At 39.8% G+C, this 13,559-nt stretch overlaps 1 long non-coding RNA gene across 2 annotated transcripts in view; it reads left to right on the plus strand.

Moving 5' to 3' along the window:
• LOC145662771 (uncharacterized) overlaps positions 1-13,559 on the plus strand; it is a 323,806-nt gene that overhangs the window by 161,773 nt on the left and 148,474 nt on the right. For both annotated transcript variants that reach the window (XR_014127101.1, XR_014127100.1), the window contains exon 2: positions 573-644. This is a non-coding gene — a long non-coding RNA (uncharacterized LOC145662771). The remainder of the gene's footprint in view (positions 1-572; positions 645-13,559) is intronic.

A 13,559-nucleotide genomic window follows, 5' to 3' on the forward strand; every position in this document is an offset into this window, starting at 1 on the left:
TACATCGATGATGATTTGTCTTGACAAACTCATGTTAAAAAGTAATAAACCAGTTCGAAATAAATTACTCAAATACAGCAACCTTGTTGCAATGTAATAAATAATTCGTAATATTTACAAGATTACTCTTGGAACAGCTATGCTGTGAACATAGTAGAATTCGTAGAAAACTCCTTTACGATCTGCTAATATTTTTACGGATCGCTTCCCATGGAAGTTCCGAGGAACTATGTTTCGAGCTTGTAAATAAATCGTATGCCAGAGCATACCCATTGTTAAAAATTGCAAATTCAGAACACTCTGTGTGATTATTTTATTCGTTCGTTTCTTTTATATTCTCGTTTCTTATAGAAATTCGTTGTTAATTATTTATTGGATCGCTTCATCAGTAGCTAGGTATTACAATGTAAAAATATTAAACAAAATTCATTGTTAAATATTTGTTGGATTGCTTGCATTACAAGGTCAGCTTATTTATTGGATTGTTTCCTTTGGAAACTCCTTGTTAAAATAGATCGCGAATGAATGAAATTAAAAATGTGCGTCACTGAAATATTGTCTATTTGTTTTAGGATAGTCCAGCAGACCGGCTCAAACACGACTGGACTTTGAAGACATTGGGATAAACCATCTACAGTTATCTTGTAAGTATGCAGCCAATATTAAAATCATTACATTTTAATAAAAATCCTGTTTCGTAATTTAGTTACTTGAAGCAACCTTTGAGCAGCTTATTATTGAATCGCTTCAAAGAGATCAAAGAGAACTGCAAAGGGAAAGATAATACATTTATCAGTTTTGTAAGGAATTGAGCCTTTAAAACATATAATTAAATCGCAAGGTGGTAGAAAGTTAAGCGTACCGATTTTATTCTGATGATAAGGGGAAAACCATACTATAACGCAAAGTAATACTTTTTTTTTAATTATGGGCCCAACCTAATGGAATTATAGTAGTAGGGGAAGGAAACATTACTATTGCTTTGACAGTACAATAAATGAGTACGTGCATGGTTGATTTTGCAGCCAGAGAAATTAATTACATTTTAAGAAGTAGCACAATTGGTATGTGAAGTATTTCATAATGCTTTCATAAAATAGAATATTATAAACGAGTTTTCGAAGACCATCTTGATAATGTTAAACTACACAGCCTTTTCATTAGGATTTTGTTTTATAAATTTGTAAAGTTTTGCTTTTGTAAATAAATCTAATCGCTGTATTACGTGCTTTGCCGTATGGCAATTAGTAAATACCTATCTTGCGATAGGCTTGGTATTGTCATTTAAGAGTTTGTTTTATCCATTTGTGTTACGAAACAACAACAATTATTTTGTAGTACTCTCTGAGGTACAAAAATTCTGCTTCATAACTTCATGTTGGAAGTTAGTATCATAGTGTTTGCATACGAATTTACACAGACTGGTTATAAAAGTTAATATTGTATTGAGGACAGTTAAAATCACAAAGAATCTTCGCGCTTTCTTCCTTTTCTTGAAGTAACACAATAACATATTGTTAAAATACAATTTTTGGTCTTCATTCTTCTATGTGTTGTCAAATCTGTAAAAACCAAACCAAACAAAGAGAAATATTAATATACAACGTGCTCAATCTCTTAGCTATTCATGATGTAACCACTCCGTGTAATCTGGGCGCTGTTCGTGGCTCGTGGTCCTACCAATAAGTATCTTCGTGATACTTGAACTTACCTGGACAGGACGATGAAGGACCTCTCCAAGAAGAGGTTACAAACTGTTTTTAAATCGCTCGTCGGTCTCAATAATGAGATGAGCATTAGGCGCCGAGAGGTTCGGGTGTCTCGTCTCGAAAACCTCACGGACGATCAGATGGTCATCCAGACCATAACACACACAAACATCACTCATACTTATTTATTAGAACTCTATTATAAAAAAAAATAGCGAAGTGGAATGAACACAACACTGAACACTGAATATGTATAATAATTTCCGTCACTGAAATCACACTTTGCCCTCTTAAGGCAATATAGCCCTTTATATATATATATATATATATATATATATATATATATATATATATATATATATATATATATATATATATATATATATACATATATATATACAGGGTGACCGCGTGACTATGTTACAAAATTTAAGGGATGATTCCTGACACGGAAACAAGAAAAAAAGTTCAAATAAACTTTTGTCCAACGTACATAATTTCGGAGCTACAAGGTGCCGAAAGCGTGGGAAACTGACATTCAAAGCTCTATAGCTCGACTATGGTGAATGATAGAGCTAATGCGGCATGGTCACGTCAAAGACACGGAAGCTGCTGTATTCAAAAATGCTTAGGTCGAGATCGTGCAATTCGTGCACAAGGGATTCCCCAAAGGAGCGTAGGGATTCCCGGATAATCTGTCAAGAAAGATGGGTCGAAAAGGATACGGATGAATAGCTGTCCCAACTGCTAGCAATAATGCGTCTGTACTAAGTCGATATCTCGTACAAGCACAAAATGGCGAACAGTTTTATACGTGCCATGTGTGGTTGCATAACGCGCACTAAATAAGAATGGGAAACATGAAAGGAAAATGTGAATAATTTAGTACAAATGTTAAATACATGATATTACGCTGTCCTATCATTGAACATACGCATTTAATAAAAGGCAATAGTAATGAAACGTTCTAAAATGTTGTAAAAGGATCACACTATTAGTCTTTCTTCCATGTATTGTTGTCATTGAAAACAAATAAACAAAACTGAGCGAAACAACCATAATGCAAAAGAGGTTGTTTCCTAAAAACAAAAGTCACAAGAATGGGAATAATGTCTTCAATCAACATTTTACAGCAGGATTGCATGCAGCCAAGAACATCATCAATTACCTGTAAACGAGACAAATCTCCCAATTATCCTACAATAGGTGATGGACATGGCGTCCCTCTACTTCAACACAGGCGTTACAGCGCCGCAGTAAGATCTGACGCATCCGCTGTAACAACCCAGGATCTGTTCTTATAGTATCACAGACAGCGAGTATTCGTGCTAAGTTCTTCTGCGTTGTCTATAGACGTTTCATAGACAAGTGTTTTGACATGACCCCACAAGAAAAAATTAAGTGGATGCAAATCTGGGGAACGTGCATGCCAATTACAAGGACCGCCTCTTCCAATCCATCTGTCACGAAACGTTTGATTCAAATACTCTCGAGCACTAGCTGAAAAGTGGGCTGGGGCGCCGTCATGTTGAAACCACATCCGTTGACGAACACCGAGAGGGACATCCTCTAATAACTCTGGAAGTATGTCTCGCAGGAATCTCGTATACACTGGTGCAGTTAATCGTGGTGGTAGTAAATATGGACCTATTATCTGATCACTGATAATACCCGCCCACATATTTATGGCGAATCGGTCTTGGTGGCCCCTTTCCACAATTGCATAAGGATTTTCGTCTGCCCATACATGACTATTGTGACTATTAAATATCCCGTCTTTCGTAAAACAAGCTTCGTCGGTGAAAAGCAAGTAGGAAGCAAACTGTGGATCAATTACAGAGCGTTGGAGAAACCACTCTCAAAACCGAACGCGAGGTTGAAAGTCAGTTGGACGTAAGGCCTGAACCCTCTGCGGGTGATAGGGGTGTAACTGTTGCTCGTGTACTACTTTGCAAACAGTATCTTGTGCTACTCCCCTTTCACGTGCTACTTTCCGGGTACTTACTGTTGGGTCTTGGGTGAAACGGTCAAGCACTTGTTCTTCAAAGTTCGGAGTACTTGTGGTTCTTCGTCTTCCTTGGTCGTAGTATTGAGGTTGTAAATTCCCCGTGTCTCGTAAGCGTTGAAAAAGTCTGGCAAACATAGTATGGGCTGGATGTCTTCTTTCTGGATACTTCAGTCGATATAACCTATTAGCTTGTCGACTGTTGCCATTTGCTTGACCGTATACAAATATCATGTGCGCAAGTTCTGCTATCGAATACTCCATTTAATCTCACATTCGAACAAGCAAAGCACAAACTGCACTAAGGAACTCGTACGCTACGAACAAAACCACATGAAGAATAACCTTCCACCTTCCACAACACCTTCTAGTAGGGTTGTCTTATACTTTCCTTACCTTCGATTGTTTTCTACGACAGAAGGAAGAACAAATGCTTGTGATCGAACCTGCAAACTGTGGTGTACTTCAGGTGATAGCACCGTCTGTGAAAACAAAATATCTTCTAAACGATAACAATACGACATGTTAAGCATTCTAGACAAAATCTCGGAATTAGTCCTGCAAAACATCGGAAGCAGCGACTAAAACAAACGTCCTGATAAATTGTTTTTCCTTGTTCTTTTTCAATGTTCGGGTAACGCACATTATGGCTAATGATAAGAAACGGATATTTTACTGTTGTTCTCTGGCAGTGGTCAAATTAACATGGGATGGCGGAAAAATCCCCCTCTCGTAAAAAGTATCCTCGGCTCGTATCATCAAATGAAATAAAGTTTCTGCCTGGAAGAAAGCACCCATATCCCCCGGTTTTTCCCCTTAGTTTTACTTGCTTTCAATGACAAAACTACATGAAAGAAAACAATGATAGTGTGATGTTTATACAACATTTTGGTACGTTTCATGATTATTCCCTTTATTATTTTCCTTTCATATTTTCCCCACTCTTATTTAGTGCGCGTTATGCAACCACACATGGCACGTATAAAACTGTTCGCCATTTTGTGCTTGTGCGAGATATCGACTTAGTACAGACGCATTATTGCTAGCAGTTGGGACAGCTATTCATCCGTATCCTTTTCGACCCATCTTTCTTGACAGATTATCCGGGAATCCCTACGCTCCTTTGGGGAATCCCTTGTGCACGAATTGCACGATCTCGACCTAAGCATTTTTGAATACAGCAGCTTCCGTGTCTTTGACGTGACCATGCCGCATTAGCTCTATCATTCACCATAGTCGAGCTATAGAGCTTTGAATGTCAGTTTCCCACGCTTTCGGCACCTTGTAGCTCCGAAATTATGTACGTTGGACAAAAGTTTATTTGAACTTTTTTTCTTGTTTCCGAGTCAGGAATCATCCCTTAAATTTTGTAACATAGTCACGCGGTCACCCTGTATATGAGATTATAATTCAGATTTCACGACAAATGCTTCTCTCACACCATTGACGCACTTGGGGGATTAGCACTGGGGAAAATTTGTCTGGATCATCCCACGATGAATCCAGTTGCTGCGCCGAACAATTCTGAAGCGTAAAGATGATTCATCAGCAAAATAAAAAAGTAGAATGCTGATGTTGGAGGGCGCGTGTATAACTGACATGTACGCACAAGGTCTGCGGACCTGGGACTTCACTAGTTGGGGCTAGCCGTAAGAAAACGTCCTTCACGCGTGCGTAGTCCTGGTTCCCCCATCATCACACAATTCTGAGAAAACAATTTCAATCGTTTGTACTTCGTCTGCTCCCATTTGCTCCGCAGTAGCTCCGTTTGCTCCCTTACCGTTCCCGAGAAAATGGAACATTAAAGTGGGGGGGCCAGAACAACGTCGTCCCAGCCCCCCTACCCAACGAAAAATAATCGCTGAGGGAAACTAATGATGGCATTCGTTTGTAATTCGTTTGCTCCCATTTGCTCCGCTATTTCTACGTTAGCTCCCCTACCGTTCCCGAAAAAATAGAAATTTAAAGTGGGGGCCAGAACAACATGGGAGGGCCAGAACAACATGGTCCCAACCCCCCACCCAATAGCAGAAAGAAACGGATGGTGACATTCGTTTGTACTTCGTTTGCTCCCATTTGCTCCAAAGTTTCTTCGTTTGCTCCCCTACCGTTCCTGAGAAAATAGAAATTTAAACTGAGGGGCAAGAAAAAGTTGCTCCCAGACTCTCGAATTGAAAACAGTCACAGAAAGGAAAAGATGGTCGCATTCGTTTGTACTTCGTTTGCTCCCATTTGCTCCGCAGTAGCTCCGTTTGCTCACTTACCATTCCCGAGAAAATGGAACATTAAGGTGGGGGCCAGAACAACGTCGTCCCAGCCCCCCACTGAACTAAGAATAATCGTTGAGGGGAACGGATGGTGGCATTCGTTTGTACTTCGTTTGCTCGCATTTGCTCCGCAGTTTCTACGTTTGCTCCCCTACCGTTCCCGAAAAAATAGAAATTTAAAGTGGGGGGGCTAGAACAACATGGTCCCAGCCCCCCACCCAATAGCAGAGAGGAACGGATGGTGGCATTCGTTTCTACTTCGTTTGCTCCCATTTGATCCGAAGTTTCTACGTCTGTTCCCATACCGTTCCTGAGAAAATAGAAATTTAACCTGAGGGACCAGAGAAAGGTGGTCCCAGACACTCGAATTAAAAACAGTCACAGAGAGGAACAGAAGGTCGCATTCGTTTGTACTTCGTTTGCTCCCATTTGCTCCGCAGTTTCTACGTTTGCTCTGCTACCGTTCCTGAGAAAATAGAAATTTAAACCGAGGGGCCAGAAAAAGGTGCTCTCACTGACAGGAACAGATGGTCGCATTCGTTTGTACTTTGTTTGCTCCCACTTGCTGTGAAGTTTCTACGTTTGCACCCCTACCGTTACTGAGAAAATAGAAATTTAAACTGAGGGGCCAGAAAAAGGTTCTCCCAGACTCTAGAATTGAAAACAGTCACAGAGAGGAACAGATGGTCGCATTCGTTTGTACTTCGTTTGCTCCCATTTGCTCCGCAGTAGCTCCGTTTGCTCCCTTACCATTCCCGAGAAAATGGAACATTAAAGTGGAGGGGGGGCAGAACAACGTCGTCCCAGCCCCCACCCAACTAAAAATAATCGCTGAAGGAAACGGATGGTCGCATTCGTTTGTACTTCGTTTATTCCCATTTGCTCCAAAGTAGCTCCGTTTGCTCCCTTACCATTCCCGAGAAAATGAAACATTAAAGTGGGGGGCCAGAAGAACGTCGTCCCAGCCCCCCACCCAACTAAAAATAATAGCTTAGGGGAAAGAATATTGGCATTCGTTTGTACTTGGTTTGCTGCCATTTGCTCCGCAGTTTCTCCGTTTGCTCCCCTACCGTTCGCGAGTAAATAGAATTTTAAACTGGAGGAGAAAGAGCAACATGATTTTAGTCCCCCATCCAGTGGTACAGAGGAACGGATGGTGGCATTCGCTTCTTCTTCATTTGCTCCCATTTTCTCCGCATTTTCCAATTTGCTCCCCTGCTGTTCCCGAGAAAATGGAACATTAAAGTGGTGGTTCAGGAAAACGTAGTCCCAGCACCTCGAATTGAAAATAATTTCAAAGAGGAACGGATGGCGACATTCATTTGTACTTGGTTTGCTTCGCGGTAGCTACGTTTACTCCCTTGCCATTCCCGAGGAAATGGAACTTTAAAGTGGAGTCTAGAATAAAATTGTCTCAGCATCCCACTCAAATAATCATAATGTCATAGGGGAGCGGATGGTGGCATTATTTTGTACTTCGTTAACTTCGATTTGCTTCTCAGCTGCCTGGGTTGCTTCTCAGTTGCCTGGGATCCATTAATATTTTGGGTTGGGTTCCATTAGTTTTTTGTAGTTTGGGTGTTATGACCATTGGTGGCAATGATTGTCATGATATATGAAATATTAATGACATACATATAGAGAAGGTAGGAATTTTGTTTAATACTCATTTAGAACCAGTGACTTACGCGACCCGACAACCCGACCCGAGCTGAAACGACTGACCGTACCCGTCAACCCGACCCGTTTGAGAGCACTATAGGTCACGACACGAGATGAACGCCAAAATGCACTCCCATTGGGAATTAAACCCGGACCGAAGTCTTACTCGTTAGCCACTAGCTAGATCAAGCGGGGGATTTGTATATGCATCTTAATGAATATTTGGCACTTTTGAGGTTTGGTTATTTCCTTTTATAACTGATACCAGTGTCCGACGTGAGAAATTTATTTTTTTCTTGCTTTATTTATATGTGACGAAATTTTTATTCAAGGTCAGTGTTCTAACCTGCTCGAACGGGAGGGGGTCTTCTCGGAATGCAGTAGCAAGAGTCTCTTGGCGGACACAAAAGGAAATCGTTTAACTACAATGATAAGGGTTGAGAAAACGGGAGAACACCTGTGATTTTTTCCAACCCTTTAACTTTAATTGCAAAATAGGTTCTTATGATTCTGGGATCCGCGCCACTTTTGATTTTTCTTTCTCGGTAATTAAAACGTATTTTAGAGTATATATAGTTGCAAGTAAGAAAATACATAATATGAATTTTGTAATTTAAAATTTAAAAATACAGTATGATAATTAATTATAAAGTACTAATTTTATTTCATCACTTTCAGCCCAACAAATGAAATTCAAACAATTCCACCTTGGATCTTAGTCATCAATACTGCGTCTTATTCTTTTGTCTTGCACAGTCAAGTCTTGGTCCTGCATTTCGTAGTTTTAGTGGTCTTTCATGCTATACAAGAGCCAAGAATACTCACCTCATCGGTACAAATGAAGACCAAGTCTGATTTTGATTATGGCCTTTCATACTATACGGAAAGCAAGAAAATATGCTCATCGCTACTTGGTGATCACCAAAACAAGGCCAAGAGCAAGATTACTATGAACTTCTTCTTGCATACCCAATCCTTATCTTATTCTTGTATCGATGTTCTTGGGCACGGTGAAATAAAATGAAATATTCAGTTTAAGGTCCCTCGATTCTGCACCGAGGCTAAGGGATATGGTGACCATGAGAAATGAATGCAATGATGGAATGAAGAAAGTGGGAGGAAACAGGAGAACCTCGAGAAAAACCCACCACACGGCGTTTCTCCACCACAAAGCCCACTTAGCACAAGCTGGGATCGAACCATGGACACCATGCACCAGAGATGAATTCTCTACCACTGAGCCACCGCGGCCCTGCTTGGGTTTGGTCGTTCATATCCAATCTTTATTTTGGTCTTGCTTAAACAACTTCTTGTTTTGTTCTAAATCCAGACTCCATATTGGCGTAGATATTAATATTACAGTCGATTGGTAAAATTAATCTTCCACATTTAAAAATTAAAGTACACACAAATACAAAAGTAAGCATTAACCATAAAAACACTAGCTGCAAGTGTTCAAAATAGATTTATGGCTTCTATAAAATCAATTGAAAATTGCTATTTTTAATTAGGCAGCTAGTGAAAAACAGCAGCTTTCGACTCCAGCGAGTTTAAGCTCAAGCTAAATTCAGTTGACCAAAGTGAACTGACCCGACTGACCCGACCCGACAACCCGACCCGAGCTGACCCGATTGACCCGACCCGAGCTGACCCGACTGACTCGACCCGACCCGTTTGAGAGCACTAGTCATGGTACATAGATCCCTGTAACACGCCTTGCCGGATGCCAGGCTGAATTTTGGGGGAAAAGTGCCTAAAATGGCGGACTCCAAATTCTTTTTCTATACAAGAACTTCAATTTTTTGCGGTGGATTTCCAATATTTTGACACCAAACCTAAGGTTTTCGGATGCGAGCTATTCGCTCATATCACTTGCTCTACTCTGAAGACTTTCATAATGGCGGAAAGCAAGATGATGGACACGAAATTTGCATATATGTAAAAACTATTCTTTCCCTTTAATGAGTTTTTAATATTGTCATATGAAATGTCGACTTCTTTAGGCAAGAAACTTGTTTCTATAAACTATTTAGTTCTGAATATCTTCAAAATGGCGCAAAACAAGATGCTTGAATCTTACTTCGTATGCATAAAGCGCCATCTTCCGCTTTTACAGACTGACGTGTTTTCAAAACTACTGACTTTCCAGATTGTACATTTCTCATAATTTTTATTTTGTCGTAAGATTCTAAAGAATTGAAATAGGAGGAGGCATCCACCGTAGAGCTATGTGCTCTAAATCGAAGCGAAGCAGTACAAAGAAACGACACTTTCTATTCTCATCTGCGATTAATTTTAGTAACGAGGGGCTTGGGTCAATGTTGTTCCACCTCCCACTTTGAAAGATCATTTTACAGGGAACAGTAGGGAAGAGAGTGAAACAATTCCAGAGCAATTCGGGACAAATCACGAAAACAATTATTTCTTACTACAATTTTTAGGAGCTTGAGGACTGGCATCACATTAACAGACCAACCGATTCAAAATTCATCTTTCTTAACAATAATTGGAATATACGAGTACTCAGAGAATCGTGGAGCAAATATGAGCAAACGAGATATAGTCAACATCCACTCCCCTCTGCGATTATATTGGTTGGGAGGGTGGCTGAGATCACGTGTTTAAGTTCTGTTTACTCGAGAACGCTAGGAGAGCAACCCAGGCAACTGAGAAGCAAGTCGAAGTTAACGAAGTACAAAATAATGTCACTATCCGCTCCCCTATGACATTATGATTATTTGAGTGGGATGCTGAGACAATTTGTTCTAGTCTCCACTTTAAAGTTCCATTTCGTCGTGAATGGTAAGGGAGCAAACGGAGCTACTGCGGAGCAAATGGGAGCAAACGAAGTACAAACGAATGCGACCATCTGTTCCTCTCTGTGACTGTTTTTAATTCGAGGGTCTGGGACCACCTTTTTCTGGCCCCTCAGGTTAAATTTCTATTTTCTCGAGAACGGTAGGGGAGCAAACGTAGAAACTTCGGAGCAAATAGGATCAAACGAAGTACAAACGAATGACACCATCCGTTCCTTTCTGCTATTGGGTGGGAGGCTGGGACCATGTTGTTCTGGCCCCCCACTTTAAATTTCTATTTTTTCGGGAACGGTAGGGGAGCAAACGTAGAAACTGCGGAGCAAATGGGAACAAACGAAATACAAACGAATGCCACCATCCGTTTCCCTCAGCGATTATTTTTAGTTGGGCGGGGGCTGGGACGACATTGTTCTGGCCCCCCACTTTAATGTTCCATTTTCTCGGGAATGGTAAGGGAGCAAACTGATCTACTGCGGAGCAAATGGGAGCAAACGAAGTACAAACGAATGCGACCATCTGTGCCTCTCTGTGACTGTTTTTAATTCGAGGGTCTGGGACCACCTTTTTCTGGCCCCTCAGTTTAAATTTCTATTTTCTCGAGAACGGTAGGGGAGCAAACGTAGAAACTTCGGAGCAAATGGGAGCAAACGAAGTAGAAACGAATGCCACCATCCGTTCCTCTCTGCTATTGGGTGGGGGGCTGGAACCATGTTGTTCTTGCCCCCCCACTTTAAATTTCTATTTTTTCGGGAACGGTAGGGGAGCAAACGTAGAAACTGCGGAGCAAATGGGAGCAAACGAAGTACAAACGAATGCCACCATCAATTTCCCTCAGCGATTATCTTTCGTTGGGTGGGGGGCTGGGACGACGTTGTTCTGGCCCCTCACTTTAATGTTCCATTTTCTCGGGAACGGTAAGGGAGCAAACGGAGCTACTGCGGAGCAAATGGGAGCAAACGAAGTACAAACGATTAAAATTGTTTTCGAAGAATTACGTGATGGTGGGGGGGCCAGGACTACGCAGGCGTCCTTCACCGGCTAATAGCTTGTGCCCCTTAACACAAATTAATACTTGATTCCCAACGCAACGTGCGTGGTGGCTGCGTACAGTACCGGAGTCAAACTCCCTGACCACCAAAGCTCAAGGTACAGGCTGTAATGGTCGACTGAAAAGTGTTGGCAGTTCATTCCAAAAATCACTCAGTTCACTCACCTGTATGCACATGCAAACAAAATATGGAAAATAATTTATGTTAATTTTAGTCAAATGCCCAGAATGCACAAGACACTGCGATAACTTGGGCGTGAGAAAGTACAGATAAGGAACTGCAAAAACTGTGAGGCTGGTGCCACTCTAGTCACTTGAATACCTGCTCTGGTCTGGTCTGCTGTAATCTATTGCAATGTTTCATAAGCGATTAAAGGAAACACTTAATTCAGTTCCCAATAACTATAGAATATATACTGTGCATATAATAAGTCAGGGAGAAACACTGAAAAAGTTCGTCGCTGACAAATATTCTCACCAAAAAGCAATGTTTTAAATATATATATATATATATATATATATATATATATATATATATATATATATATATATATATATATATATGAGAAAGCAACGAAAGACTTCTTTGTCCAGTTGTGTGGGAAAGAAGCTATTTCCACCGAAGAAAGACCTTATATGCGTCGCAGAATAAACTACAAATCGAAAATAGTAATCACTGTCTTTACGAAATATACAGAGTGTCCACAAAAGTACTTCTATAACCTGGTAGCGGTTATATATGGTGCCTGGGGTGTGGAACGACCTGCCAAGTGCACGCGTAGACAGGTTGAGAACCCTTGGCCGGGTAATGAAGTATGAATAGAAATAGGTTTTTCACCAAAAATTTAAAATCAGTTAGTTGGCAACACTGTGATATGGTGTTCGACTTACGTGTATAAACGATGAATGGTTTTTCACCTGAAAAAGGGCTATTTAAAATAGTTAAATAACTTGTTCACTCACTACATGATGAGGTTCCTGCATGAGCAATGTCCAATCCAAATGTTCCATGAAGTGATAAGATCCTCTTGAATGATTGACACAGTTGGGTTTCCTTATCTTCCGTTTCTTCACATGTTGAAACCATGCTATCTTCCTGTGTTGAGTATCCTCCATAGTTCTCCAACGATAAGTTGATGAGGAGGGAAAAGGGGAGATTTTTTAACACTGGTGTGAGAAACGAGGTATGGTTTAAACACCTATATGATAACTTTTTTTTAAAGTTCGCAGAAAGCGTTTATAGGCCTATTCAAATTCTTACCTTTTTTAAAAATACTTCTCGTAAAATGTTTTAAGTGTTCCGTTTCGATCACTTTATTTGATATTATATGAAGTAAATATATACACTCAATAACTATTCATGAAAATATAGACTTAAAGAATTATCAAACTTCTCAATAAAAATTAGTAAATATACTGATATCTGTATTTAAAATTTTAGAATATGAATGAATATGCAAATAGCAAATATGTTAAACGTATTGAAATATTAAAATTATTGTGAAAGTTTCAATATTACTATAATATATTTGAAAAATATGAAAATCATTGAAAAAGTAAAATGAATGAAAATGTAAACACACAATAAACTGACAATATACAAACAAAATAAGATTTTCACCTGTATGTCCCTTTTTTTAACTGTGCCTCGTGTTGTTTCGCAGAAAAGAACAAAAAAGTCGTTTTTCCAAAATAAAACAATAAACTTAAGTGTCAAAATTGACGTTCATAGTAATTCCAAGAAATAAACATGATTCTATATATCAAGAAAAAGATCGTGATTTCGTTAACATGTATGAAGAAAATTCGGCACGCCATAAGATCAAAAATGCCATCTGCTCGCCATGTGAAAATCGAGACTTTAATTCAATAATGCTCAATACAACAAATGATTTTATACTAAAACAAATTTATTATTAGCATAGGCCTAGAAGAATGGTTGTTGTTCACTTCCAAAATCGTAAACATTGTAGGGTTACCAGAATAGGTGGGTATTATCTGCAAGAGAACTTATTAATAAAGCATTGAATATACGGTGTTGATCCAAGTTTC

Source organism: Thermobia domestica, chromosome 10 (genome assembly GCF_964235325.1).
Source record: "Thermobia domestica chromosome 10, izTheDome1.hap1.1, whole genome shotgun sequence".
NCBI lineage: Eukaryota > Metazoa > Arthropoda > Insecta > Zygentoma > Lepismatidae > Thermobia > Thermobia domestica.